The 27,912-nt window shown below is 48.0% G+C and overlaps 1 long non-coding RNA gene across 1 annotated transcript in view; it reads right to left on the bottom strand.

Moving 5' to 3' along the window:
* Positions 1–2,465: 2,465 nt before the first annotated feature.
* The window catches only part of LOC137560824 (uncharacterized), a 98,756-nt gene continuing 73,309 nt past the window's right edge, over positions 2,466–27,912 (bottom strand). Inside the window, exons 3-4 of the long non-coding RNA XR_011029834.1 lie at positions 18,539–18,712; positions 2,466–2,836 (exon numbers count right to left, since the gene is read on the bottom strand). This is a non-coding gene — a long non-coding RNA (uncharacterized lncRNA). The remainder of the gene's footprint in view (positions 2,837–18,538; positions 18,713–27,912) is intronic.

Raw genomic sequence — 27,912 nt, 5'->3', positions numbered from 1 at the left:
TTTCGCAGACATTTTCGCAAGTACGCCTATACGTAATTACACCTGTACGTAATTACGATTTGTAAATTCAATTGATTTTGTGTAATTTTGTAAAACAAAAATCGTAACGTTTATAGAAAATCATAATTAACTTAATCCGTAATTGTAATAATTAGTAATTTTGTGTAATTTTCACACAATTTTTCAAAAAGAACTTCTAATTTTTGTTAAAATCGATTTTAAAAATGTAAAAAAAAAAGTTTTTTAAACCTACAAGGTCTTTTTGAAAACACTTTTGACTGGTACCCACCATTCTCCTTAACTTATGTAGCAGTTAAGGTGGCAATAGCATGTATAAGGGCTTTGCTATTAAACGCTAAAGTCAGCACCAAATTACGTGAAAATTGTGCAAAATTCCAAATGATTACAATTACATACTAAATTATAATTTTCTCCAAAGTTTCGCATTACGATTTTGCTTCGTAATTGCGAATTTTGATGTGAAATTACATCTATGCAAAATTTGTGCACATCACCAATGATTTGAGGTGAGGAGAACGCCACCAAAACCCAGAAGAAGGCTCAGCAAAGGTTGTTCTTCCTGAGACAACTGAGGAAGTTTGGGAAATCACAGGAACTGTATAAACAGGAAGTAGCGTCAGACACTAGAGGGAGAAACGTCCACGCTGGAGCGCACGGAAGGTATGTATCTGCCGCTGCCCCGCCACCTGCATACACTTTATTCAATGCTGGAGGGGAAAGCCCGATGTGAGGGAGGGGGGGCTGCCTCCCCTCCCCACCGACACACCACCAAGCTCTCCCCTCATGCTGCGACCCCTCCAGCCCCCCCTCCAGGCCCGGAGCAAGAGCATGGGCTGCATCCCCTATTGTTATGCCCGTGGATGGCGCAGTTCACTCGCGCAGACTGGTGGAGACTGGCTGACGTTACCGGGCCCGGTACTGGAGCTGGAGGTGACTGAGGAGCGATTTGTGCTTATGGGCTGGAGGAAGCCCCAGGTATGTATACAATTTTTACCTTTTATCATCTCTGGTACTACCCTCTGTATGTCCTACCCTCTTTCTTAATGCTGTAGCCCCTGTTTGGAAAGCTGGTAGAATCTCCAGGGTGTGTGCGCTGTCCATTTACACCCTCTCTCTGTATCCACTCCCGCAATGGCTGTGTGCAGCTGATTGTGTGCACAGGACACTCTCGGCTATGGCTACGGCAACCATGCAGAACCACGATTACTGAGGCCACTCGCAGCAGACAGAGCACATGCCTATCTCTAGAGGTCACCAATATGCCTACCTAAACTATACCTTAAGCCTGGTAAACACATCCAATTTTGATTGGCCCATCACTGGCAAACTTTACCACCTCCATGTACTATAAGGGCCAACACATTTAAAATTGGATGTGTCTATACATCTTAACGGTGGGTATCAGGCAAATCGGGCGCATTCGACTTCTGGACAAATCAGGTGCCGCCATAGAATTTAATTGAAAATATTGTCAAGCCAGCGCTAAAAGCGGGTGGCAGGTGATGACCGATAATTATCATTTGTGAGGGTTTTTCTCTGTTTTGTAAGCTGGCGACAAAGGGGAAATTTGGGCACCAGGTGGCACATGGTAATTATCACTTTTCTTGCTGGGTTTTGGGTTTTTGTGTGTGCGTGTGTGTCGTCTGGAAAGGGGTTCGTGCAGAGAGTATAGTTAGGGCTAGGCACCACCAGGGGATGTCTCGGGGTTGGGCACCAATGGGTAGGTCTTAGGGTTAGGCACCAGCGGGGGGGGGGGGGGGGGGGTTAGGTACCACGGGGGGGGGGGAGGTCTGGGCATTGGTAGTGGAGGGATCTGTGCAGGTGCGTAATTTGACCTAATAGGGACCCCCTGCAAAAATTATATCATGGGGCCCTCTTGGTCCCAAAACACCATGCATGTTACATGATCAGGAGGCAACAAACAGTGTTCTGCTGTGGAGCATCTAAAAAATGACACACGCTCCTGCGCACAGTTTTTGTAACTGACCGGGGAGGGTTTTTTGCTAATTGGTTGCTCTTGCAGTTGGGGGGAGGGAGAAGGAAGGGCCCCCAAATCCTCAAGACCCCCTGCGATGGCAGGGGTTGCAGGGGTGATTGCTACACCCGTGGATCTGTGTGTGAGTAGGGTTAGGTTTAGCTATAATAAAATAGTTACAATTACCGATATTTTACTAACGAGAATGAACACTTTAAATAGAAGAGTATTGGTAAACTTACTGATATTATACTATCAGCACTGTTCCAGCACCCAATTTTCCATGGCACCCGAAATTCACGTACCCTTACCAGTGGTCCCACTCATAATGGATATTTAATCTTATGCAATGTAACAGTGAAAACAATCATTCTTGCCAACATGATGCCAACTCAAAGCAGCTTATTCCTTTTGCATCTTCTAATTGCTGAAGATTGGCGGTTGATAGGGGTGGTGGACAAGAGTCAGAAGACCGCCATTGGACGCGGCGCCGCGTGTTGTCGCCGTCTGTGAAACAAGCTTAATTACTGCACTTTGATCGTTTTTTCTGAGCAGAACGTTTTAATGACAGAGGTAGATCAAAAAGTCCGGAACATTCCGCGGCTCTGGGATACGATCCTTCATATCTTCTCGAGAGCTTCATTAAAATTAACAGACTTTAAAGGCTGCAAAGTTTAGCAATTAAAACATACTTGAAATAATGTCGAGCAGCTGAGAAGCGGCTGTGAAATCTCCCCGCGCTTATCATCTAAGGATGAGTGGCTGCCGATGAGGCTGGAATGCTCAGAGTTTGGTGAAAACACTCTTAATCCCCAAAATAAAATATCCTTCATGTGGCGTCTGAAAAAAATAAAACTGAAGTCAGAGGAATCTGGAGGCTGCAGCTGATACCGAGGTTAGGGCCTCATGCCCTGTCTGGAGACTATATGCCCAGGTCTGGGAATCCCCTGACAGCAGAGTCTTAATAAACGTAATTCTCTGTGCCACGGTCCCTGATGAATTAGGCCTTAACTCAAAGTAGGATAACACTCGATTTCTAAAATTCTGAAAGTCAGATCTGTGACCAGAAAACCTTTCGGGCACAGGCATACGTAAGTCTGTACCTGGAGGAGATCGCACTAAATTCACATCCGTCTGTAAGACTTGTGCAGACCCAGACAAAGCGTTGATCTGGGTCTGATGACTGTCCAGCACTTGGATGAAATTTTCCACCGAGGTGGTGAGTGCATCAAGACGGCTGTTAAGTGCGTCTATTTGGTTTTGGTCTGCCGTTCTGTAACGATCGGTGTCAGCACACATAGAGAATCTGATTATTGGTGATCTGCAGTATCACCAAAAATACAGATATATACCTGATTATGGACGATCTGCAAAATCACCAATAATCCAAGTATAACTAACCTCTGGACACCTGTATAGTGTGAGTGTTTGGTGCAACAGTAATAACTAGGGATGGGACGACGAATCCGGCGAATCCACGAATCCCTCGAATATTAGGAAATATTCGAGATTCGTGGACTCGAATCCCGACGGCATTTTCCGCTCGCCGAATCCCGACGCTGCATCGCCACGCATCCGCCGCTTCCCCCGCTCGCAAGTGTCCTCCTCCCGCTCCCCGCAGCCTCCTCCGCTCGCCCGCCGCATAAATAAGAAGCAGCAGCCTCTCTCACCTCCAGCGTGGAGCCCGGACTCCGGAGCGGCAGACCTCCTGCAGACTTCCTTATTGCCCCTAGTGACTGGCTCTTACTACGTCATCAGTAAGAGCCGGTCAGGCGGCCACTAGGGGGAACTAGGAAGTGAAGTCTGCTGCACTGCACTCCACGCTGGAGGTGAGAGGCTGCTTCTGCTTATTTATGCAGGGGGGTGAGCGGAGGAGGCTGCGGGGAGCGGGAGGAGGAGGCTGCGGGGAGCGGGAGGAGGAGGATATGACCCAGCTACCTACTGCAGTGTAGGTAAGGTAGCCCACCCAGCCTGCTAACTAAACTGATCCCCCCAGCCTGCTACCTACACTGAGCCCCCCAGCCTGCTACCTACACTGAGCCCCCCAGCCTGCTACCTACACTGAGCCCCCCAGCCTGCTACCTATACTGAGCCCCCCAGCCTGTTACCTACACTGAGCCCCCCAGCCTGCTACCTATACTGAGCCCCCCAGCCTGCTACCTATACTGATCCCCTCAGCCTGTTACCTATACTGATCCCCCCATAGCCTGCTACCTATACTGATCCCCCCATAGCCTTCTACCTATACTGATCCCCCCAGCCTGCTACCTACACTGAGCCCCCCAGCCTGCTACCTATACTGAGCCCCCCAGCCTGCTACCTATACTGAGCCCCCCAGCCTGCTACCTATACTGATCCCCTCAGCCTGTTACCTATACTGATCCCCCCAGCCTGCTACCTATACTGATCCCCCCAGCCTGCTACCTACACTGATCCCCCCAGCCTGCTACCTATACTGATCCCCCAGCCTGCTACCTATACTGATCCCCCCATCCTGCTACCTATACTGATCCCCTCATAGCCTTCTACCTATACTGATCCCCCCAGCCTGCTACCTATACTGAGCCTCCCAGCCTGCTACCTATACTGAGCCCCCCAGCCTGCTACCTATACTGAGGTCCCCAGCCTGCTACCTATACTGAGCCCCCCAGCCTGTTACCTACACTGAGCCCCTCAGCCTGCTACCTATACTGATCCCCCCAGCCTGTTACCTACACTGAGCCCCCCAGCCTGCTACCTATACTGAGCCCCCCAGCCTGCTACCTATACTGATCCCCCCCAGCCTGCTACCTATACTGATCCCCCCATAGCCTGCTACCTATACTGATCCCCCCAGCCTGCTACCTATACTGATCCCCCCAGCCTGCTACCTATACTGATCCCCCCAGCCTGCTACCTATACTGATCCCCCCAGCCTGTTACCTACACTGAGCCCCCCAGCCTGCTACCTATACTGATCCCCCCAGCCGGCTACCTATACTGATCCCCCCATAGCCTGCTACCTATACTGATCCCCCCAGCCTGCTACCTATACTGATCCCCCCAGCCTGCTACCTATACTGATCCCCCCAGCCTGCTACCTATACTGATCCCCCCAGCCTGCTACCTATACTGAGCCCCCCAGCCTGCTACCTATACTGAGCCCCCATAGCCTGCTACCTATACTGATCCCCCCAGCCTGCTACCTATACTGATCCCCCCAGCCTGCTACCTATACTGAGCCCCCCAGCCTGCTACCTATACTGAGCCCCCATAGCCTGCTACCTATACTGATCCCCCCAGCCTGCTACCTATACTGATCCCCCCAGCCTGCTACCTATACTGAGCCCCCCAGCCTGCTACCTATACTGAGCCCCCATAGCCTGCTACCTATACTGAGCTCCCCATAGCCTGCTACCTATACTGAGCCCCCCATAGCCTGCTACCTATACTGATCCCCCCATAGCCTGCTACCTATACTGATCCCCCCATAGCCTGCTACCTATACTGGATCCCCCCATAGCCTGCTACCTATACTGAAGCCCCCCATAGCGTGCTACCTATACTGAAGCCCCCCATAGCCTGCTACCTATACTGAAGCCCCCCATAGCCTGCTACCTATACTGAAGCCCCCCATACCCTGCTGCCTATACTGAAGGCCCCTATACCCTGCTGCCTATACTGAAGGCCCCTATACCCTGCTGCTTATACTGAAGCCCCCTATACCCTGCTGCCTATACTGAAGGCCCCTATAACCTGCTGCCTATACTGAAGGCCCCTATATCCTGCGGCCTATACTGAAGGCCCCTATACCCTGCTGCCTATACTGAAGGCCACTATACCCTGCTGCCTATACTGAAGGCCACTATACCCTGCTGCCTATAATGAAGGCCACTATACCCTGCTGCCTATACTGAAGGCCCCTATACCCTGCTGCTTATACTGAAGCCCCCTATACCCTGCTGCCTATACTGAAGGCCCCTATAACCTGCTGCCTATACTAAAGGCCCCTATATCCTGCGGCCTATACTGAAGCCCCCCATAGCCTGCTACCTATACTGAAGCCCCCCATACCCTGCTGCCTATACTGAAGGCCCCTATACCCTGCTGCCTATACTGAAGGCCCCTATACCCTGCTGCTTATACTGAAGCCCCCTATACCCTGCTGCCTATACTGAAGGCCCCTATAACCTGCTGCCTATACTGAAGGCCCCTATATCCTGCGGCCTATACTGAAGGCCCCTATACCCTGCTGCCTATACTGAAGGCCACTATACCCTGCTGCCTATACTGAAGGCCACTATACCCTGCTGCCTATAATGAAGGCCACTATACCCTGCAACCTATACTGAATGCCCCTATACCTTGCAACCTATAGTGAAGGCCCCTATACCTTGCTAGCTATACTGAAGACACCTTTACCTAGCTACCTATACTGCGGGCACCTATGCCTGGGTACCTATACTGCGGGCAACTATACCATGGATCGCACAATTTTTATGTGCAGGATTCGTTAGATTCGGGATTCGAAAGGTTCGAGATCTTCGAGAACCTTTTTAGATTCGGATCCGGATTCGGATTCGAAGAAATTGTGGATTCGTCCCATCCCTAGTAATAACTTTGAGTGGGACCACCCGAGGAGCAGGTGGTCCTTGGCAGTATGGGAAAAACCTCCCTCTGGGAAGTGCAAGAACCTTCCAGCAGCCTGAGAGATCCAAAGGGGTGGAGCCCCAGGTTGAATAGCAGGAAGGACCTGTGGCTGAGTGACACCTGGAAGGTGGGTGTCACCAGCAGGTCTGGAGACTAATCTCTCAATGGAGAGAGATAGCTCTCGAGGTCGGGCAAGCCAGGTCGGCAACACACGGGCAGACAAGGTACAAAGACAGAAGGCTGATTCGGTAACCAAGGGCAGGCAGGGTTGGCAACAGGTAATCAGATATGCGGAGGTACCGAATCAGAAAGCAGAGGGATAGTCAGAAAAGCAATAGGTCATAACAGATATCAAACAATGCCTAGTCTTGGGTGTGAGGTCCGTGGTCTCGACACCCTGGAACTAGTCTGAAGTAATATGATGGTACACAGTATCTCTAGTCTTGGGTGTGAGGTCCGTGGTCTCGACACCCTGGAACTAGTCTGAAGTATAACACAATGATAACACAGAGTCCCTAGTCTTGGGTGTGAGGTCCGTGGTCTCAACACCCTGGAACTAGTCTGAAGTATAGCACAATGATAACACAGAGTCCCTAGTCTTGGGTGTGAGGTCTGTGGTCTCAACACCCTGGAACTAGTCTGAAGTATAACACGATGATAACACAGAGTCCCTAGTCTTGGGTGTGAGGTCCGTGGTCTCAACACCCTGGAACTAGTCTGAAGTATAGCACAATGATAACACAGAGTCCCTAGTCTTGGGTGTGAGGTCCGTGGTCTCAACACCCTGAAACTAGTCTGAAGTATAACACAATGATAGCACAGTATCCCTAGTCTTGGGTGTGAGGTCCGTGGTCTCAACACCCTGGAACTAGTCTGAAGTATAACACAAAAGTAACACAGTAGTAATCTGGCTCAGTGTGAATTCCCAGGTCCTCCTGGTTCTAACACACTGTGGGATCTGACTATGGTCTGAGTGCTTTCACGTAAGTGTTCGCAACGGCAGACAACTTGAGACTGACCAGCAGTGACTATATATAGAGCGGCGCTCTCCAGCGCCACCTATCACCTGATCAACCAATAGCCACTTGCTCTGAGGTCAGCTGACCAACCTGGTCAGCTGATCCCTCCTCGTTTGTCATAAATGTTCAGCCTCTCAGCGCGCGCGCGTATTCCTCAACCTGTGTGAACTACCAGACCCAGCCACACCAGATGCACGCTGCTGCGTGCAAACCGCCGCGCTGGACGCAGAATCAGCCGCCTTGCTGCCAGTACACGCGGTGGCTTTTCCGCGTTCATTACAATAGTTACCTTAATCTGCAGTGCAGACAACCACTGTATTCACCCTGTATTCTCTCTGTTCTAAGTAATCTGCACTTCCTACTGGTTGCATATGATATTGTATGTCTGCATGTTCTTCAGTAAAGAGCTCTAACTTGTTATACTGGATGCCTATCTGCGTGTATGGAATACTAAGCTCCAACAAGATAACCACCCTCTGCATGGCCAGCAACCAATACACACCTGCAATAACTGTCATCTGAAGCCAACAATCATTATGTGTGTACAGCAGCCACCGATCGATATTGCTCAGGCATCGGCAGGGCCGGGCCGAGGCATAGGCTGGAGAGGCTCCAGCCTCAGGGCGCAGTGTAGGAGAGGGCGCCCAATTCATTCAGCTGTCATTCCTAATTGTGTATGAAGCAGAAATAAATAAGAAAAGGGGATACATAGCAGTGACTGCAGGCCAGAGAACTAGATATTAAGGTGTTGGGGAGGTTGTGGGTCTTGTGGCCCTCTTAGTCTAATAGCAATCAGTGTGTGACAGCTGGGGTGGGAGGGATGGAGGGGGCGCACTTTGGTGTCTCAGCCTTGGATGCTGGAGGACCTCGACCCTGCTCTGGGCATCGTTACAGATCCATCCCATCTGATTTTTAACAACCCCCGATGCCTGATCAATTGTACCACCTCTGTGTAGTATGAGGCACAACAGATATTGAATACTGTGAGCAGATTGTGTTGGTAAACCTTCATACTACATGGAGGAAGTAAAATTGGTCAGTGATTGGCCAAACATAGTTGAAAGTGTCTAGCCTGGTGCTTTAGACTGCGGTAGGAATTAAGGAGCTCATACACCTAACGAATTTCCCGCCGATATACGGCCGATTCGATCACAGTGATCGAATCGGCTGTGAAATCTCCGCGCACACCGCTGACAGAACGATCGACTTCCATCCGAAATCGATCATTCCCGTCGATCCGTCCGTGCGTAAGATTTTTCTCGATCGCCGGCGGGTCGGGAGTGCGTCGATAGCGGCGTTCGAATGCCTTACGACCGACGCAATACAGCGGGTATACATTACCTGTTCCGGCCGACGCGAGTCCCCGCTGTCTTCTTTCCGTGCTAGGTTCCGGACCGGCTGCAGCTACACAGAACTTCCTGTCCCGGCAGGAAGTTTAAACAGTAGAGCGCCCTCTACTGTTTAAACTTCCCCTGGACAGGAAGTTCAGTAGCTGCAGGAACGGTCTGGAGCCCGGAGCGGAGAAGAAGACAGCGGGGACCAGGGGACTCGCGCCAGCCGGAACAGGTAATGTATGAGGGGGGGGAGGGGGTGGCAGCTCCACAGATTATGATCGGTTTCAGGCTGAAATCGATTCACAATCTGTTTGCAGTAAGGTGGCCATACGTTTCCTCTCTGATCAGATTTGATCAGAGAGGGATCTATCTGTTGGTCGAATCTGATGGCAAATCGACCAGTGTATGGCCACCTTTAGAGTGTGAGCTCTTCTCAGGACATTAATATAAATGTTATTTGTCTTGTTTGTCTTAATAACATGAGATGCTGATCATTTGGAGTTGAGGCTATTTATATGAACATTTTATGGAAACGTGTACAATTTAAAATTGAAAAATAAAAACCTAGAGAGTAACTGATTGTTCTTGATTGGGCTAATTTGCATAAAATAACATTTTTAATTGTAATTACTATTTCTCATGTCATTTTGATTTCGTGTAATTTTCGCAATTTACATGAAATTAAGTTCACGGAATTTAATGAAATGTTGTGAATATATTTTTTAGCATGAATTAACCCTTTAGTAGCCAATTTATTTAGAGGTTTGCAAGTACTCCAAGCCAATTTATCTTAGCACATTTTTTTTATTTCTTATTTTTTACATTTCCCTGCTTCTAATTAGTACTGCTGTAATGTGTATTTATGGCCACTTGTCACTAGGGGGCAGTGTGAGACAATAACTTCTGCTTTCATTTTCTATATTTTCTGCTAGCAGAGAGAAATCAAAGCATTCCAAGAATTGACAGCACAAGACGTTCCTCCAACTAGGGTCATAAGCAGTGCACTTATCTCAAAACTAGATAACTCGTTAATATACGAAAACAAGCCGACCTCATGTATAAGTCAACTCCAATATTCAACCCTCTTAAGCTGGAATTTTTGATTGACTCAAGTATAAGTCTACCCAGAAAAGTTAATGGCTGCACTTGGGGCTCAAGAGGGGTTAATGACTGCACTGCATACAGTATTGCAGCTATTAACCCCTCCTGTCCCCTAAGTGCAGCCATTACCTCCTCCAGGCCCCAAAGTGCTGCAATTGTTCACTCCCCTTCCTGCAGCCCAGTATTTCACCCCTACCCCTTTCCTTGTTAATTGGTGTGGGCAGGACTTTCAGACCTGTGTTTTCTGGGCATTTCCTTTCCTCAAAGTATCGCTTACTACAGGGTAAATTGCTACAAATTGGAATGTCACTATTAGTACACACATTACTCAGTGTGCTCAGTGTTGCTGGTGACTCGTGTATAAGACGCCCCCTATACTTTTATGAAGTAAATCAGACCTAAATTTCTAGACTTATACTCGAGTATATACAGTATGTATGAAAATTGATGGGCCTAGATGCGAAAAATTCATTTTTACCAAATGCATTGAAGTCTATGGGCTTTTATACGTAGATGAATATTTTGTGAAATTATGCACAATTACGTGTGAAATTAATTTTGTAGTAATTTGAAATTTCGCATGACTTCTATGCGAAATTCAAACTCATCATCACTAATAATACTGTATTGATAACCTGTTTTACAGCAAAAGAGGATTGCGTCGCGCAGATTCTCATCCTTTTCCGTTTGTTTGGAATCACCATGAACGCTGTAACTGCAATCAGGCATTTTGTGTTTCTTCTTTGTAACTAAATGAAATCAATTTGTAACGATCTGTTTTCACTTTTGACATTAAAGAGTCCTTTCCTGCTGATCTCACACAAGCTGTGCTCAGTTCACAGACACCTCAAACACTTAAAGAGGAACTCCAGTGAAAATAATGTAATAAAAAAAAGTGCTTCATTTTTACAATGATTATGTATAAATGATTTAGTCAGTGGTTGCCCATTGTAAAATCTTTTAAATCCCTAATTTACATTCTGACATTTATCACATGGTGACATTTTTACTGTTGGCAGGTGATGTAGCTGCTGCATGTTTTTTGGCAGTTGGAAACAGCTGTAAACAGCTATTTCCCACAATGCAGCAAGGTTCACAGACAGTAAAACTGCCAAGAGTACGTACTCAGAATTTCTTTGTGGGAGGGGTTTCACCACAATATCAGCCATACAGAGCCCCCTGATGGTCTGTTTGTGAAAAGGAATAGATTTCTCATGTAAAAGGGGGTATCAGCTACTGATTGGGATAAAGTTCAATTCTTGGTCGGAGTTTCTCTTTAAAGAGACTCCGTAACAAAAATTGCATCCTGTTTTTTATCATCCTACAAGTTCCAAAAGCTATTCTAATGTGTTCTGGCTAACTGCAGCACTTTCTACCAACACAGTCTCTGTAATAAATCAATGTATCTTTCCCCTGTCAGACTTGTCGGCCTGTGTCTGGAAGGCTGCCAAGTTCTTCAGTGTTGTGGTTCTGCTATGAACTCCCTTTTATGCAGACTGCCTGTGTGTTATTTAGGATTAGAGCAGCTTCTCTCTTCTCTTTCTTATCTTTTACAAGCTGGATAAATCATCCTCTGAGCTGGCTGGGCTTTCACATACTGAGGAATTACAAACAAGGTCAAAGCTGATTGCAGGAAAAAAAGAGCAGCCTGAAACTTCAGTGCATGGGGGAAAGAAACACACAAATGATCTCTTGTGATTGAAAAGGAATGCTGTATACAGCCTGCTTGTGTATGGATGTATTTTCTATGTGTGGACATACTGTACATCAACCTACTTCCTGTTTTGGTGGCCATTTTGTTTGTTTACAAACAAACTTTTAAAAACAGTTTTTAACCACTTTGAATGCGTCGAGGAGCTGCGAAATTGTGACAGAGGGTAATAGGAGATGTCCCCTAACGCACTGGTATGTTTACTTTTGAGCGATTTTAACAATACAGATTCTCTTTAAGACCACTAGCTTCAAAAATTGTAACATTTAAAGTATATGTTGTATGCATGCATATAAAATGTACATTTGCCCAGAACAATATGCACTATTAATTACCTGAAGTACTACATGGGGCTGAAAGAAGGCCCAGGTAAGTTAATCTCCCTGGTGGTATGATTATTTCCAGATTTTAGGGTCTTTTCAGCACGTTTCAGACCCTAAAATGAAGAAAAAATCATGCTGCCAGAGTCTCTGGCGCTAGGGATGCTCTCATGAATACATTTGAGTACCTAAGCACTTGAATTTGTGATTTAAATGAGCACTAATTACTGCAGGCATGAGGCAGGGACATAAGGGGTTATTTACCCATAAATCCGTGTCCTCCCTGCGCTCCAAACAGCTTGCACGCATCCTATTGGACACATGGCAAGCCTCGCCAACCTGCACTTCCTCCTTCAAGCCGGAAGGAGGAAGTGCAGGTTGGTGAGGCTTGAAACACGTCTAATAGTACACGTGCAAGCTATTTGGAGAGCAGGGAGGACGCGGATTTATGGGCAAATAACCCCTTATGTCCATGCTGCACGCCGGCAGTAATGAATGCTCATTTAAATCACGAATTTGAGTGCTTAGGCACTCGAATTTACTCGTGAGAGCATCCCTAGCTGCAGCAGCCCCAGCACTCACTCACCTCCCTGGGCTCCAGCCCTGTAATTTTCCCTCTGTCCTCCGGGTGGCGCTGTAAACCTTTAGTGAGATCACTGACGGCAATCTCACCAGAGTGATTTAGAGACTCGGAGGACAGGAAGGAGAATGGCTACCAATGTCTGGATCCCCCGGGAGGTGAGTAAAAACGCCTGTTGCGCGCTATATTCTGCATTGCATTGAGCTTAGCTCCGGATTACTGCCATGGAGGTTAAGCTGAATGCCTTTGGGTCCCCTAAAGCAAACCTGAACTGAAAAATAAAAGTAAAACTAAACATACACAGGTCATACTTATCTCAAAAAGTGGACTGGTGGCACCTGCTGCCCTTCCCTATGACATTATAAGCAGGTGAGGTGTTGATATACGCCTCTTATCGAGGCATGCTATGGTAAAACCCCATCCTCAGTAAGAGATCAGCATGGCCAGTCAAAGGAGAAACTTTGGCACGCAACCAATCAGGCAGGGGTGCGGGCACCAGACCGGACAATGAAAGCAGCCCGCTGCTCATTTTTTTCAACTGGTGCCGATGGTCTCACAAGCTGGCCCACTAATGGGCCAATCAGTGCACTTGAGCACGATTAGTGGAAGAAGAAAGTCAAGAACCAGCCCTGAGAATATGAAAACTTTGAAGGGATTGAAAACTTTTTGTAGGCAGAGTCAAAAGACCCATATTTTATAATGTTACAGGCTTGTTTACTGATGCAATAATGTGAGTCTTTTTTTTGCTCACAAAACATGATCAGTCAAACCTGCCTGTTTTAATCTGTTAAAAAAAAAGTATTTATTTATAATATTTTATATCTTCTTTATAAAAAACAATAAACATTTATTTCTGTGCCAGACACAATAAATAAAATAAATATGATTTAAAAAATATATAGATTCCTTTAAATCCTAGATATCGGAGCTGATGAGCATTGGCTATCTCTAAAATTTTAATTTCACAGTTGTCTCTAAAATGAATGGACTAAACAGAACATTATTTCTCTTAAAATGCTATTTTCCAGGCAGCAGAACGCGTAAGTGTCCTGGAGGAGCGCTTGGTGCGCCAACACGCTGTCATTGAAACAGCCATTCGCGAGATGTTCCGTATCAATCCACAAACATATAAAAAAATATAGATATGTATCTTTTAGTTTATTTTTCTCCCTGATCTTTTTTTTCCGAGCATAAGAGTATTTTATGGGCGCAGATTATTATCTTTCCCGCGTGAAGCGGATGTTCCCGCGGTCCAGGGATGCATTATTACACCTTTTGGCAAAACGCAGTTTCGTGGAAAGAGATTAATGTTTGGTGCTGGGAGCAGCAGGATGTCCTGGGGGTGGGGAGGAAGGACGCTCCATCGGCCTTTCATAGCCTACAAGTTTTCACATCTTTATCAGTGGAAAATACCACTTTGCCACTTCATTACTGTTAAGCTTAGAAGTCTTAAAGAGGAACTCCAGTGAAAATTATCTATTAAAAATGGCTTCATTTTTACAATAATTATGTATAAATGATTTAGTCAGTGTTTGCCCGTTGTAAAAGCTTTCCTCTCCTTGATTTACATTCTGACATTTATCACATGGTGGCATTTTTACTGCTGGCAGGTGATGTCGCTGAAACTACCTGCTGCTTGCTTTTGTGGCAGTTGGACGCAGCTATAAACAGCTATTTCACACAATGCAATGAGGTTCACAGACAGGAAACTGTTAGAACCGTGGTCCTGACATCACACCGTGGGAGAGGTTTCATCACAATATCAGTCATACAGCACCCCCTGATGGTCTGTTTGTGAAAAGGAATAGATTTCTCATGTAAAAGGGGGTATCAGCTACTGATTGGGATAAAGTTAAATTCTTGGTTGGAGTTTCTCTTTAATAAAGGGACCCTGAGCGTTGCATAAAAACAAAATTTGGACTTACCTTGGGCTTCCTCCAGCCCCCCGTAGCCTGCGAGGTCCTCTGGCATCCTCTTTTCCCCTCTCCTGGTCCCGTTGGCAGCTCCGGTAAGTGGCGCATTCACGGGTGCGCGCCCGCACCATACGCCCATTGTGTCCTCATGCTGGTCCCCATAAGCTTCCTGCGCATGTGCGGTTCTCTAAAGACTGTGCCCATGTGCAGGAGGCTTACGGGGACTGGCATGATGACGCAATGGGTGCCCAGCAGGGGCACACATGCACAACTTCACCAGAGAGTCGTCATTTACTGGAGCCGCCAGCGGGTCCAGGTGAGGGGAGAAGAGGATGCCGGAGGACCTCGCGGTCTATGGGAAGCTGTAGGAAGCCCCAGGTAGGTCCAAATTTTGTTTTTTTTTCCCAGTGCTCTCCCTCTTAAGTTAAAAAAAAACAGTTTAACTTATCTGGGGATTCTTGCAGCCCCCTCAGTCATCCTGTGCCCACAACGTCCTTCCGAGACCCTCCAGCCAGCAGCGGTGACCAGCTGGGTACGCGCTCCTCATCATGTCCCGGTGCGCAGCAGCGTTCTGTACATGCGAAGTACGGGAAAATTTGGTACGGCACATGCGCAGAACGCCCCCGGGAACAGTAGCCCAATCAGGGTGTGTACAGCCGCCCATGCGCAATAGCCTCCGGCTGGAAACCAATGGCGAGCTTTGAGGGGGTCGTCACCGCTCGCTGGAAGGTCTGGGAAGGACGGCCCGGGCACAGGATGACTGCAGGGGGCTGCAAGAAGCCCCAGGTAAGTTAAAAGTGCTTATTTTTCACTTAAAGGATACCCGAGGTGACATGTGACATGATGAGATAGACATGGGTATGTACAGTGCCACACACACTACTAACTATGCTGTGTTCCTTTTTTTTCTTTCTCTGCCTGAAAGAGTTAAATATCAGGTATGTAAGTGGCTGACTCAGTCCTGACTCAGACAGGAAGTGACTACAGTGTGACCCTGACTGATAAGAAATTCCAACTATAAAACACTTTCCTAGCAGAAAATGGCTTTTGAGAGAAGGAAAGAGATAAAAAGGGAAAATATTCAATATATTTTAGCTCTGGCATACTTGACTGAATGTGTCATTGAGCAAAAACAATAAAACAAGTTAGAACTTAAAAAGTAGATTTAAACAAAAATAAAACTGTGGAATATCTTAAAAAGTCATTTTTAGGAGAAGGAAGATAGATACAACCGTTTGTTTCATTAGTTTATTTTCGCTTCGTGTGTCCTTTAAATAGCCCTTTAAATGAAAAGATATCACCAGTTTACTGTAACTTACTGAGGGCTTCTTCTAGCCCCCTTTCGATGCACTGTGATGCTAGTGTGCACATTACAGTTAAAAATTGTCTTCATTCGTAGCGCATAAACGCCCCCATATTTCATTTAATGTACGTTACTAGCGTTCATTTCGCTGCTCTGGCAACTGCAGCCGCAAAAAGTCAAGGGATCGTCCTCCGCAATCTCTTAGCTTGATAAATTACCAGCCACAGTTAAGCTGAATCTCAGTTCTATGCATTGTGCCCCTTGCTGGTATCCAAAGGGGGGGAGGTCCAGAGCATCAGAAGAACATGGGGGGGGGGGTCCAGCGCATCAGAAGAACATGGGGGGGCAGAGCATCAGAGGAACACTGCGTTTGGCAGCTATTGGGATGCTTCCGCTCCTTCCAGCTGGCAGGGAATCATAACAGCAGATTTATGCATGCGCTGAGAATCCGCGGACAGCCGCTGAGATGTGTGCCTGGCGACTCGCCACGGTGACAGAGCTCCTCTTCCTCTGTCACAGCGAGCGCAAGACATAAATTACCAGAGCAATATGTACAAGAGGAAGACTAATTAAACGGGGCTTTTGCAGCTAATTGATGGAAAATAGTCAGGCAGCACACGGGGACCTGTAGAGGATGGGGAGATGCCTAGATCAAGGGGAGGCTGCATGCGGGGACCTGTAGAGGATGGGGGTGGTGCCTGGATCAGGGGGAGACTGCACGCGGGGACCTGTAGAGGATGGGGGTGGTGCCTGGATCAGGGGGAGGCTGCACGCCTGGATCCATAGAGGATGGTGTGATGCTTGGATCAGGGGGAGGCTGCATGCGGGAACCAGTAGAGGATGGGGCGGGGCTTGGATCAGGGGGAGGCTGCACGCGGGGACCTGTAGAGGATGGGGCAATGCCTGGATCAGGGGGAGGCTGCACGTGGGGATCCATAGAGGATGGGGTGATGCTTAGGTCAGGGGGAGGCTGCACGCGGAGACCTGTAGAGGATGGGGTGATGCCTGGATCAGAGGGAGGCTGCACGCGGGGACCTGTAGAGGATGGGGGTGGTGCCTGGATCAGGGGGAGGCTGCACGTGGGGACCCATAGAGGATGGGGCGATGCTTGGATCAGAGGGAGGCTGCACGGAGGGACCTGTAGAGGATGGGGTGGTGCCTGGATCAGGGGGGGGGGCTACACGCGGGGACTAGTAGAGGATGGGGCGGTGTCTGGATCAGGGGGAGGCTGCACACGGGGACCTGTAGAGGATGGGGTAGTGCCTGAATCAGGGACTCATTGTCTGGGAAGAATTTTTTTCTGGAGGTTCGGCCCAGATGTACCTCTAAATAGATGCTTCATTTGAAAGTCTGGCAGAGACACCTGAGATCAGAGATTCTCTTCCAAGCGCATTCATTAATATGAATTTGACAAATGAAAGTCACGTCATGTAAAGCTGAGCCCCGGGTGAAATATTTCCTCCCTCCAGATGTGACGGTCAGGTGAGATTTGCACTTCGTGTAGCAGATTGGAGAGTGTAGCGCTGGAACCACTTGAGCAAAATATTTATCCCTTTCCTGACATCTCTAATGGAGCAGAGTGTTCAGTACACGCAGATAGGCACCCAGTATAACAAGTTAGAATACTTTACTGCAGATAAACGTGCAGAGATAAAGATAATCTTACACCACCATCTTACTTAGAACAGAGAGGACCATAGAATGAATACAGGAAATAACAATGCCATAGAGATCATCATCTCACTTGAAACACACAGTGACATCTTGTGGTTGTTTTACTATGCTGCAGTTTATAATGTTTTTAAACCTAACAATCTCTGCATTTTTTTCCTTTTTGAAAGAACTAAAGCATCCCTAGTTTAAAGATTTACAAAAATCTTAGCCAAGGTGCAGCATAAAAGAATAGTTATCCCACAGGGGTGTAACTGTAATATGTTGGGCGCCAGCAAAATTCTGCATTATTTATAAATAAACGGCACACAATATGGGAAGCAAAAGATTTTTTGACTGGGACACCAAAATGGCCAGAAATGGCTCTGAAGCACACATACAATAGAGGTGGTAGGGTCCCCCAAGATCGCAGCTCAAAACTGTAATGGTCGACAACCCCCCCCCCCTTCCTCAAAAGCCCCCCCACCCTCCTGCAAAACCCCCATGCCTACCCTACCCCTAGATCACAGTACAAAGCTTGGCTAGCCTTATCTCCCTGCAAAACCCTTTCCCCTCCAAGGGATTTAAATGGCAGCAATTGGTGGAGGGGAGCAAGTGTTCCCTGGCCCAATTGAAGTGCACTGAATGGACGTGACCCCGTCAGCAATTGGTGAAGGGGAGCAAGTGTTCCCTGAGCCAATTGAAGTGCACTGAATGGACGTGACCCCATTCAGGGGCCATGTTCATTCATAATAATGAAAGTAAAAAGAATTTGTAAAAATAAAAAAAAAAATCGAACACTCTTAACTCTCAAAGTAGTGAGTAGGGAGGCTGGCGGTATCTTACTATTTTGGCCGTTAGACTTACAGTAGCAATTATCATTCAGGAAATGTTTTTTTAAACAAAGAAAATCCTGAGAATCCCCCATAAGAAGACAAACTAGTCCAAAACCTGTTGGTTCTGTCAGATTTTAACTACTTACTCTTTTTGCTGGGGTGGTCCTATAATTGTAGAATTGTAGAATTGTAAAAGATATTTGTACGGACAATAGTCCATTGTAATTCAAGGTTAGATAGTTGGTTAGATACACTGCGTTGTCTTTTTTCTGCACGACAGTAAAAACAATCTCCACTGGAACATTCCAACCCCATGAAGTCTGTGAGAAAATAAATATATAAAGAGAACCTGTTATTACTGAGAATAAAATTCAATGTGTAATACAAAAGAAAGTGTGGAAAATTGCTTACAGGCCATTAGTGTTATAACAATATCAATTTTACTTTAAAAGGTCTTACCCAGAAATTAGAATAAGAATACTGGTTCATCGAAGTGTTCAGTTGAACCAATATTGAATCAGTTGAAGTGTTCAGCGAGTGTACATATGTTATAATATGAAAAAAAAAATTCAAATAGACACTAGAACATGACTGCAGCTAATTGAAGTGTCGTGAAGATCTGGTACATACACGCATGGAAAGTCATCTACGGCATTAGTACAATCGCTGGGGCGATACAATTGTAATGTTATTCTAATGCTTTGCATTGCTTCACATGTTATTAGAGTTGCAATTGAACAACGCTGATAGAATGGCCTATACTGTATATATGTGTATCTCGGATGAGGGTAGATTGCAAAGCGGAAGGCAGATGAGCGCAAAATCAGAAGTGAGACGGCCTTGATTTTCTGCTTGTGCGCACACAGATATTGAGATCTCCATGCAATTCCATCACCGCTTCTCAATTAGGACACCTTCATTAGTTTAACCCCTTCATAATAGCAGACAGTACATTGTATGGCCATATAATCTGGCGATGTAGAGTGAAAATACTGATGTGTGTTGGTTCCAGGGCAGAATTTCTGGAAAGGCCCCAAAGGCCCACGCCTTGGGCAGCTGCAGCCCAGGCAGGTCCGGCGCTACCATAGAGGCAAAGGGGGAAATTGCCCTAGGGTCCCAGAACCTGTAGGGGCCCTCAAGGTGTCTCCCCCCAACTTAACTGTTGTTCCCCAATGCCCCTACCGAGTTTTCAGGTGAGCCATGTAGTGTCAGCCCCTGCCTCAGGATCCTTGGGTGGAAATTTGGCTGCAATAAAGGGTCCCTACTGCCGATTTTTGTATTGGGGGGTGTTTATTGGGGGGTTAATTTTGCCCAGGGGCCCCATTGTTACTAAAACCGGCCCTGAGCCCAGGGGTCACCTGAACATGAAAGAGGGGTTGCTACATATGTAAGAGGAGTGTGAAAATGGGGAGTAACACATGAAATCACATCTGGATAATTAAAGGGGCACATCTGGCTATCTAAACGGGGTGAAGGGGGGCACATCTGGCTAACTAAAGGGGCATACATTTAGCTATTTAAAGGGGGGCACATCTGGCTATCTGAATGGGGTAAGGGGGCACATATAGCTATCTAAATGACCATGACCACATTCTGATGTGTGGCCACTAGTGTTGGGCGAACATCTGGATGTTCGGGTTCGTGTGGTTCGGCCGAACATGCCCCTGATGTTCGGCATGTTCGAGCCGAACCCCGAACGCAACCCGAACATGTCCCTTTGGGGCCCCTATAGGGTCCCAGCATAAAGGGAGAGCATGCCCCGAGCACGGGGGGGGGGGTGTCGGAAATGCCCCCCACCCCTCCCCGCTAAGCTCTCCCTTTTGCTGGTTCCCTATAATGTTAAATTTAAGCCCCCCAAAAGTACCTGAGGAGAAGGGCAGAAAGCGGGCAGCCGGAGATGCTAGGCGCTAGTACCATCTGGTACTTCCGCCCTCTCTTGATGCACTTCCTGTTTACATTTGAAGTCGCATCAAGAGAGCGCAGAAGTACCGCGATGACGCGAACGAGGGTACGCGTCATCGCGGTACTTCTGCGCTCTCTTGACGCGACTTCAAATGTAAACAGAAAGTGCGTCAAGAGAGGGCGGAAGTACCAGATGGTACTAGCGCCTAGCATCTCCGGCTGCCCGCTTCCTGCCCTCCTCCTCCTCAGGTACTTTTGGGGGGCTTAAATTTAACATTATAGGGAACCGGCAAAAGGGAGAGCTTAGCGGACAGGGGTGGGGGGCATTTCCGACCCCCCCCCGCGCTCGGGGCATGCTCTCCCTTTATGCTGGGACCCTATAGGGGGCTATGTTCGGCCGGACACGGCTGTGTTCGGCCGAACAAAGAAGGCACGTTCGGGTTCGGGCAGCGTGGCCGAGCACCCTCCCGAACACCATGAGGTGCCGAACCGAACCTGAACAGGCCAAAATCCGGGCGAACCCGAACAGTGGCTAACACTTTTCGTCCATCACTAGTGGCCACGCCCATTTTGTCCAGAGGGGGGGGGAACTGGGCGCTGAAAACTCTATCTACGCTCTGCTCAGTATGTGCAACATTCAGCGTTCTCTGTTTATAAATGGACCTGCGTGTTATTGTTTCTTGGCTATAGTGTTTGTTCTGCTTATCAGCACATAACATAAATAGCATGAGGCACAGCAAACAGTCTCCACATCATCACATATGGCTCGGGGCCTCGCAGATACAGCAAATTAGATCGGGGGAAGAGAACAGGCCAGATTCCCCGGATACGCTGCTGCGGACTCTTCTTCCAGCCGTAATTGATGCAACATCCACAAGTGATCTCCAGCAGCGAGGCTTGAAAGCCAAAGAGATTTTTAATGCTGGTTGCTTGGAAATAAGATGACATTAAAGAAAAATCCTCCACCAGCCTGACCTAGTTTAATGTAACGATCTTTTTATGTGATTGTATCCGTAGAGGCTGGTTGTAAAGCACCGCGGGAACGCTTCCTGTTAGTGTACGGTCACGTGACCGGCGCCTTTCTCCGTGATATTAAACTGCTGCATGTTGGGTGTTTATTTCTGGTAAAGTAGCTAACCATGTTGCGATGATTTCCACGGAGCTTGTTCTGAATACCAAATAATAGCTATCTAGGGATAATCAATGTGATTCTAATAAGTTTTAGATGCAGAGAGGGGTTAATGGTTAAGGCACAGGAGAGGGACAGGTTAGGGTTAGGCACAGGAAACATAGGGACCAGGGTTAGGCACAGAAGTGGGACAGGTAAGTGTTAGGCACAGGAGAGGGAGAGGTTGGGGTTAGGTACAGGACAGGTTGGGGTTAAGCTAGGCACGTGATAGGGAGAGGTTAGGGTTAGACACAGGAGAAGGAGATGTTAGATTTAGGTACAGGAAAAAAATGGCTAGTGTTTGGCACAGGAGAAAGAGAGGGATTAGGGTTAGGCACAGGACAGGGAGAGGTTAGGTTTAGGCACAAGAGAAAGATGGGCTAGTGTTTAGCACAGTAGAGGGAGAGGTTAGGGTAGGGCACATGACAGGGGGAGGTTAGAGTTAGGCACAGGAAAGGGAGGGGCAAAAGTTTGTCACAATACATGGAGAGGTTAAGTTTAGGAAGAGTAGAGGGAGGGGGTTGGGTTAGGAACAGGACAGGGAGAGGTTAGTCCTAACCTCTCCCTGTCCTATGTCTAGGGTTAGACATAGGACAGGGAGAGGTTAGGACTAGGCACAGTACAGGCAGGGAGAGGTTAGGGTTAGGCACAGTACAGGGAGAAGTTAGGGTTAGGCACAGTACAGGGAGAGGTTAGGGTTAGGCACAGTACAGGGAGAGGAGGTTAGAGTTAGGCACAGGACAGGGAGAGGCTAGGGTTAGACATAGGACAGGGAGAGGTTAGGATTAGGCACAGTACAGGGAGAGGTTAAGGTTAGGCACCGGCCAGGGAGAGGTTAGGGTTAGGCACAGTACAGGGAGAGGTTAGAGTTAGGCACAGGACAAGGAGAGGTTAGGGTTAGGCACAGGACAGAGAGAGGTTAGGGTTAGGCACAGGACACAGAGAGGTTAGGGTTAGGCACAGGACAGGGAGAGGTTAGGGCTAGGCACAGGACAGGGAGAGGTTAGGGTTAGGCACAGTACAGGGAGAGGTTAGAGTTATGCACAGGACAGGGAGAGGTTAGAGTTAGGCACAGGACAGGGAGAGGTTAGGGTTAGGCACAGGACAGGGAGAGGTAGGGTTAGGCACAGGAAAGGGAGATATTAGAGTTAGGCACAGGAGAGGGAGGGGCAAATGTTAGGCACAGTACATGGAGAGGTTACGTTTAGGAAGAGTAGAGGTAGGGTCTAGGGTTAGACATAGGACAGGGAGAGGTTAGGACTAGGCACAGTACAGGGAGAGGTTAGGGTTAGGCACAATACAGGGAGAGGTTAGAGTTAGGCACAGTACAGGGAGAGGTTAGTGTTAGGCACAGTAAAGGGAGAGGTTAGGAGTCGGGACTAGGCACAGTACAGGGAGAGGTTAGGGTTAGGCACAGTACAGGGAGAGGCTAGGGTTAGACATAGGACAGGGAGAGGTTAGGATTAGGCACAGTGCAGGGAGAGGTTAGAGTTAGGCACAGGACAGAGAGAGGTTAGGGTTAGGCACAGGACACAGAGAGGTTAGGGTTAGGCAAAGGACAGGGAGAGGTAGGGTTAGGCACAGGACATGGAGAGGTTAGGGTTAGGCACAGGACAGGGAGAGGTAGGGTTAGGCACAGGACAGGGAGAGGTTAGAGTTAGGCACAGGACAGGGAGAGGTAGGGTTAAGCACAGGACAGGGAGAGGTTAGGGTTAGGCACAGGACAGGGAGAGGTAGGGTTAGGCACAGGACATGGAGAGGTTAGGGTTAGGCACAGGACAGGGAGAGGTAGGGTTAGGCACATGACAGGGAGAGGTTAGAGTTAGGCACAGGACAGGGAGAGGTAGGGTTAAGCACAGGACAGGGAGAGGTTAGGGTTAGGCACAGGACAGGGAGAGGTAGGGTTAGGCACAGGACAGGGAGAGGTACGGTTAGGCACAGGACAGGGAGAGGTAGGATTAGGCACAGGAGAGGGAGAGGTTAGGGTTAGGCACAGGACAGGGAGAGGTTAGGGTTAGGCACAGTACAGGGAGAGGTTAGGGTTAGGCACAGTACAGGGACAGGTTAGGGTTAGGCACAGGACAGAGAGATGTTAGGGTTAGGCACAGGATAGGGAGAGGTTAGGGTTAGGCACAGGACAGGGAGAGGCTAGGGTTAGACATAGGACAGGGAGAGGTTAGGATTAGGCACAGTGCAGGGAGAGGTTAGAGTTAGGCACAGGACAGAGAGAGGTTAGGGTTAGGCACAGGACACAGAGAGGTTAGGGTTAGGCACAGGACAGGGAGAGGTAGGGTTAGGCACAGGACAGGGAGAGGTTAGGGTTAGGCACAGGACAGGGAGAGGTAGGGTTAGGCACAGGACAGGGAGAGGTTAGAGTTAGGCACAGGACAGGGAGAGGTAGGGTGAAGCACAGGACAGGGAGAGGTTAGGGTTAGGCACAGGACAGGGAGAGGTAGGGTTAGGCACAGGACAGGGAGAGGTAGGGTTAGGCACAGGACAGGGAGAGGTAGGATTAGGCACAGGAGAGGTTAGGGTTATGCACAGGACAGGGAGAGGTTAGGGTTAGGCACAGTACAGGGAGAGGTTAGGGTTAGGCACAGTACAGGGAGAGGTTAGGGTTAGGCACAGGACAGAGAGATGTTAGGGTTAGGCACAGGATAGGGAGAGGTTAGGGTTAGGCACAGTACAGGGAGTGGTTAGGGTTAGGCACAGGACAGGGAGAGGTTAGGCACAGGACAGAGAGATGTTAGGGTTAGGCACAGGATAGGGAGAGGTTAGGGTTAGGCACAGTACAGGGAGAGGTTAGGGTTAGGCACAGGACATGGAGAGGTTAGGGTTAGGCACAGGACAGGGAGAGGTTAGGATTAAGCATAGAAGAAGAGGAAAGCTATAGTTAAACAGATGGGGCCAGCCTTTAATATAAGCAAGCTGTGCAATCGCACAAAGCACCAATAACTGAAACTGCCCTGTTCTAGATTTACCAGCTATCACATACAATGCAAATAGTTGCCCAGGGCTTTGCCAGCGACATTGCCTGCTACAGCCGTAGCCATGCTGAGCCGTGACTGGCTGCTGAAGTCACTTGTTGTGTCTGATCTCTTCTGGGGATTCTGCTGGGTCGCTGAAGTGGATATTAATTAAACATGTAAATGTAAGTGTAAGCCTGATCTCACATGGGAGACGAGCTGAGGGGAGCTCTATTAAGTCAATACTGTAACATTTATAATGTGTTGTCTTAGATTATTTGATTGAAGGATGATCAGTAGCTAATGTCAGGGAGATGCTAATAAATTTGAGTGCATGCAAATGTTATGCAAATTAAGAAAAAAAACTTACATACATTATTATTAGCATCTCATTGACCATCCCTATTGACCAATAAGGGAAAATTTCTAAGTAAGCTAAACTGCCAATGCCGTGTTCAGTAAAGCTCTATGGCCAGACAACAGCATAGCCATCAGGAACGTAGGCACCGTCAATCATGGAGGCCCCTCCCCTAGGATTACATCATAGTCAGGCCGCAGAGTGAGAATGGACGTGGCTGCAGCAGAGGAAGGCGGATCCGACCCAGCACTGGAGGAAATAAGATGGTAGCCCACTCCTCCACTGTGCTGCTCTGCATGGGGGAGGAGGGAGCGAAAGTGGATGCTATAATACATGGATGTTACACATGGAAGAGGGGGCTGCACATGGAATGGGAGGGGGCTGCTGTACATGGGTGTTACACATGGAAGAGGGGGCTGTGTATGGAATGGGAGGGGCTGCTGCACATGGGAGTTACACATGGAAGAGGGGGCTGCACATGGAATGGGAGGGGGCTGCTGTACATGGATGTTACACATGAAAGGGGCACTGCTGTACATGGATGATAAACATGGAAGTGGTGGCTGCACATGGAATGGGAGGGGGCTGCTGTACATGGATGATACACATGGAAGTGGTGGCTGCACATGGAATGGGAGGGCCTGCTATACATGAATATTACACATGGAAGAGGGGGCTGCACATGGAATGGGAGGGGCTGCTGTACATGGATGATACACATGGAAGAGGAGGCTGCACATGGAATGGAGGGGCTGCTGTATATGGATGGTACACATGGAAGAGGGGGCTGCACATGGAATGGGAGGAGGTTGCTGTACATGGATGATACACATGGAAGAGAGGGCTGCACATGAAATTGGAGGAGGTTGCTGTACATGGATGATACATATGGAAGAGGGGGCTGCACATGGAATGGGAGGGGCTGCTGTACATGGATGATACACATGGAAGAGGGGGTTGCACATGGAATGGGAGGAGGTTGCTGTACATGGATGATACACATGGAAGAGAGGGCTGCACATGGAATGGGAGAGGACTGCTGTACATGGATGTTACACATGGAAGAGGGGGCTGCACATGGAATGGAGGGGCTGCTGTATATGGATGGTACACATGGAAGAGGGGGCTGCACATGGAATGGGAGGGGCTACTGTACATGGATGATACACATGGAAGAGGGGGCTGCACATGGAATGGGAGGAGGATGCTGTGCATGGATGATACACATGGAAGAGAGGGCTGCACATGGAATGGGAGGGGCTGCTGTACATGGATGATACACATGGAAGAGGGGGCTGCACATGGAATGGAGGGGCTGCTGTATATGGATGGTACACATGGAAGAGAGGGCTGCACATGGAATGGGAGGGGCTGCTGTACATGGATGATACACATGGAAGAGGGGGCTGCACATGGAATGGGAGGGAGTTGCTGCACATGGAAGGGGAGCCACAGAAAAACTAGCCTAGGGGCAGAAAAATCTGAGTATTGTTGGTGGGCACAGGCTGCTGCTGTTTCCCTGAGGTCTCTGTCTCACCGCTGCACATGATGTCTTGCTGGGCAAAAAAAAAAAAAAAATCATGTTTCACACTTTAGAATAAAATTCATCTTCATATTCTCGCTCTTGGTTTTACACTTTATAAAATAGAGAGAGGTGCAGAGATACATTTCACATTCAGTTTTGCAAACACAGAGGAATGTTTATGTCTCCCGTCGGCAGCGGAGGAAGAGCCTCGCTACACAGGTGACACTTTTGTTTCAGTTTTGCCGTTTTTTTGTGGGTTTTTTTCGCCTTGCCCAACAAAGAGCCTAAAATCAGACGAGAAGCAAGGAGCGGATTTAATTGGTGTCACCTTCTCTAATGTAGTAAGCGGGGTAATGACGGGACTCAAATTCCTCCCCGTCACGCTGGAAACCGCTCCCCGCCACATCGGCGCAGTTTTGTTCTATCAGAGCGTTTCCATGGCAGCCGCTGCTTCTGTCTCATTATGTTACTGCGAGTACACACGGGTAAAAAGGGAAAACATTTCAGAGGAGGGGGAACGATAATGGCGAACAAGGGGAAGAAAGGAAGTGTCAGAGGACGTCAAATTATAATTGCGCTGAAAACTCTGCGTTCCCTGGTTCAGATCAGAACTCTGCTTTTATCCACCCCGAGCGAAGACACCAAACAGAACATAACCTGCAAATGTGCATTAAAAAGGAAACTGTGCTGTTAAAGCAGATCTGAACTCGGAATTTCCTCTTTGCTCTAAAAGATAAGCAACAGCAGGTCTTACAGATAAGCAACGGAGGTCTTACAGAGATGCTGCAGTGTAGTTACTCCCTTATTTGCTGGGAGCACAGAAAGGGTTAGGGCCCTTTTCCACCTGCAATCGCTAGCGTTCATGCTGAACGCTAGCGATTGCTGAATCGCAAAACCGGCGATTCCCCCGACGTTTGCGGCCGCGATTTTGCTATGCTATGCACTGCATAGCAAAATCGCGGCAATTATCGCTCCGCCGCGCGTTCGCGTTCCCGACAAAAGCGAATCGCGGTAGTGGAAATGACCTACCGCGATTCCTATGTTAAAAAGCAAACCGTAGCGATTGTAAAATCGCTAGCGGTTTGCGGTTTTGCGATTCAGCCAGCGCAAACGCGCTGGTGGAAAAGGGCCCTTAAACTCCTGTGTTTACATATTAGCTCACAACTCGGCAGACAGCTGACAGCTCAAATAACACTGGCTGGTTACTTGCTGAGAAGGGAGAATTAGACAGGCTGTTATTTATAAACACGCACAGGATGAATTTCTCTGTGTTTTCCCTCTCTTCTTTGCAAGAGTTCAGGTCTGCTTTAACACCGTTTTCTAGGTTTACTTGTAATGACGGTATGGGGCCATTGTCTTAGTGTTTTCCCGCATGCAATTTCGCATGCTTGAATCTGCATTTGCTATTTTTAGAGGCTGTACGGGCATTTTCTGAATTAATTTTTCTTTGCGCTTTTGAACATTTATTTACATGAAAATGTATCTAACTTTAAAAGTGCATGTGATTTTTCACACAAGTCACATTTTCCTGTGATCTTTCTGAATTTCCGATGACTTCAAAATGGGTACTTAGCTAAGTAGAGGGAAGGCCCTGGATAATC

Source organism: Hyperolius riggenbachi, chromosome 1 (genome assembly GCF_040937935.1).
Source record: "Hyperolius riggenbachi isolate aHypRig1 chromosome 1, aHypRig1.pri, whole genome shotgun sequence".
Taxonomy (NCBI): domain Eukaryota; kingdom Metazoa; phylum Chordata; class Amphibia; order Anura; family Hyperoliidae; genus Hyperolius; species Hyperolius riggenbachi.
This window is presented reverse-complemented; position numbering and strand designations above follow the sequence as displayed.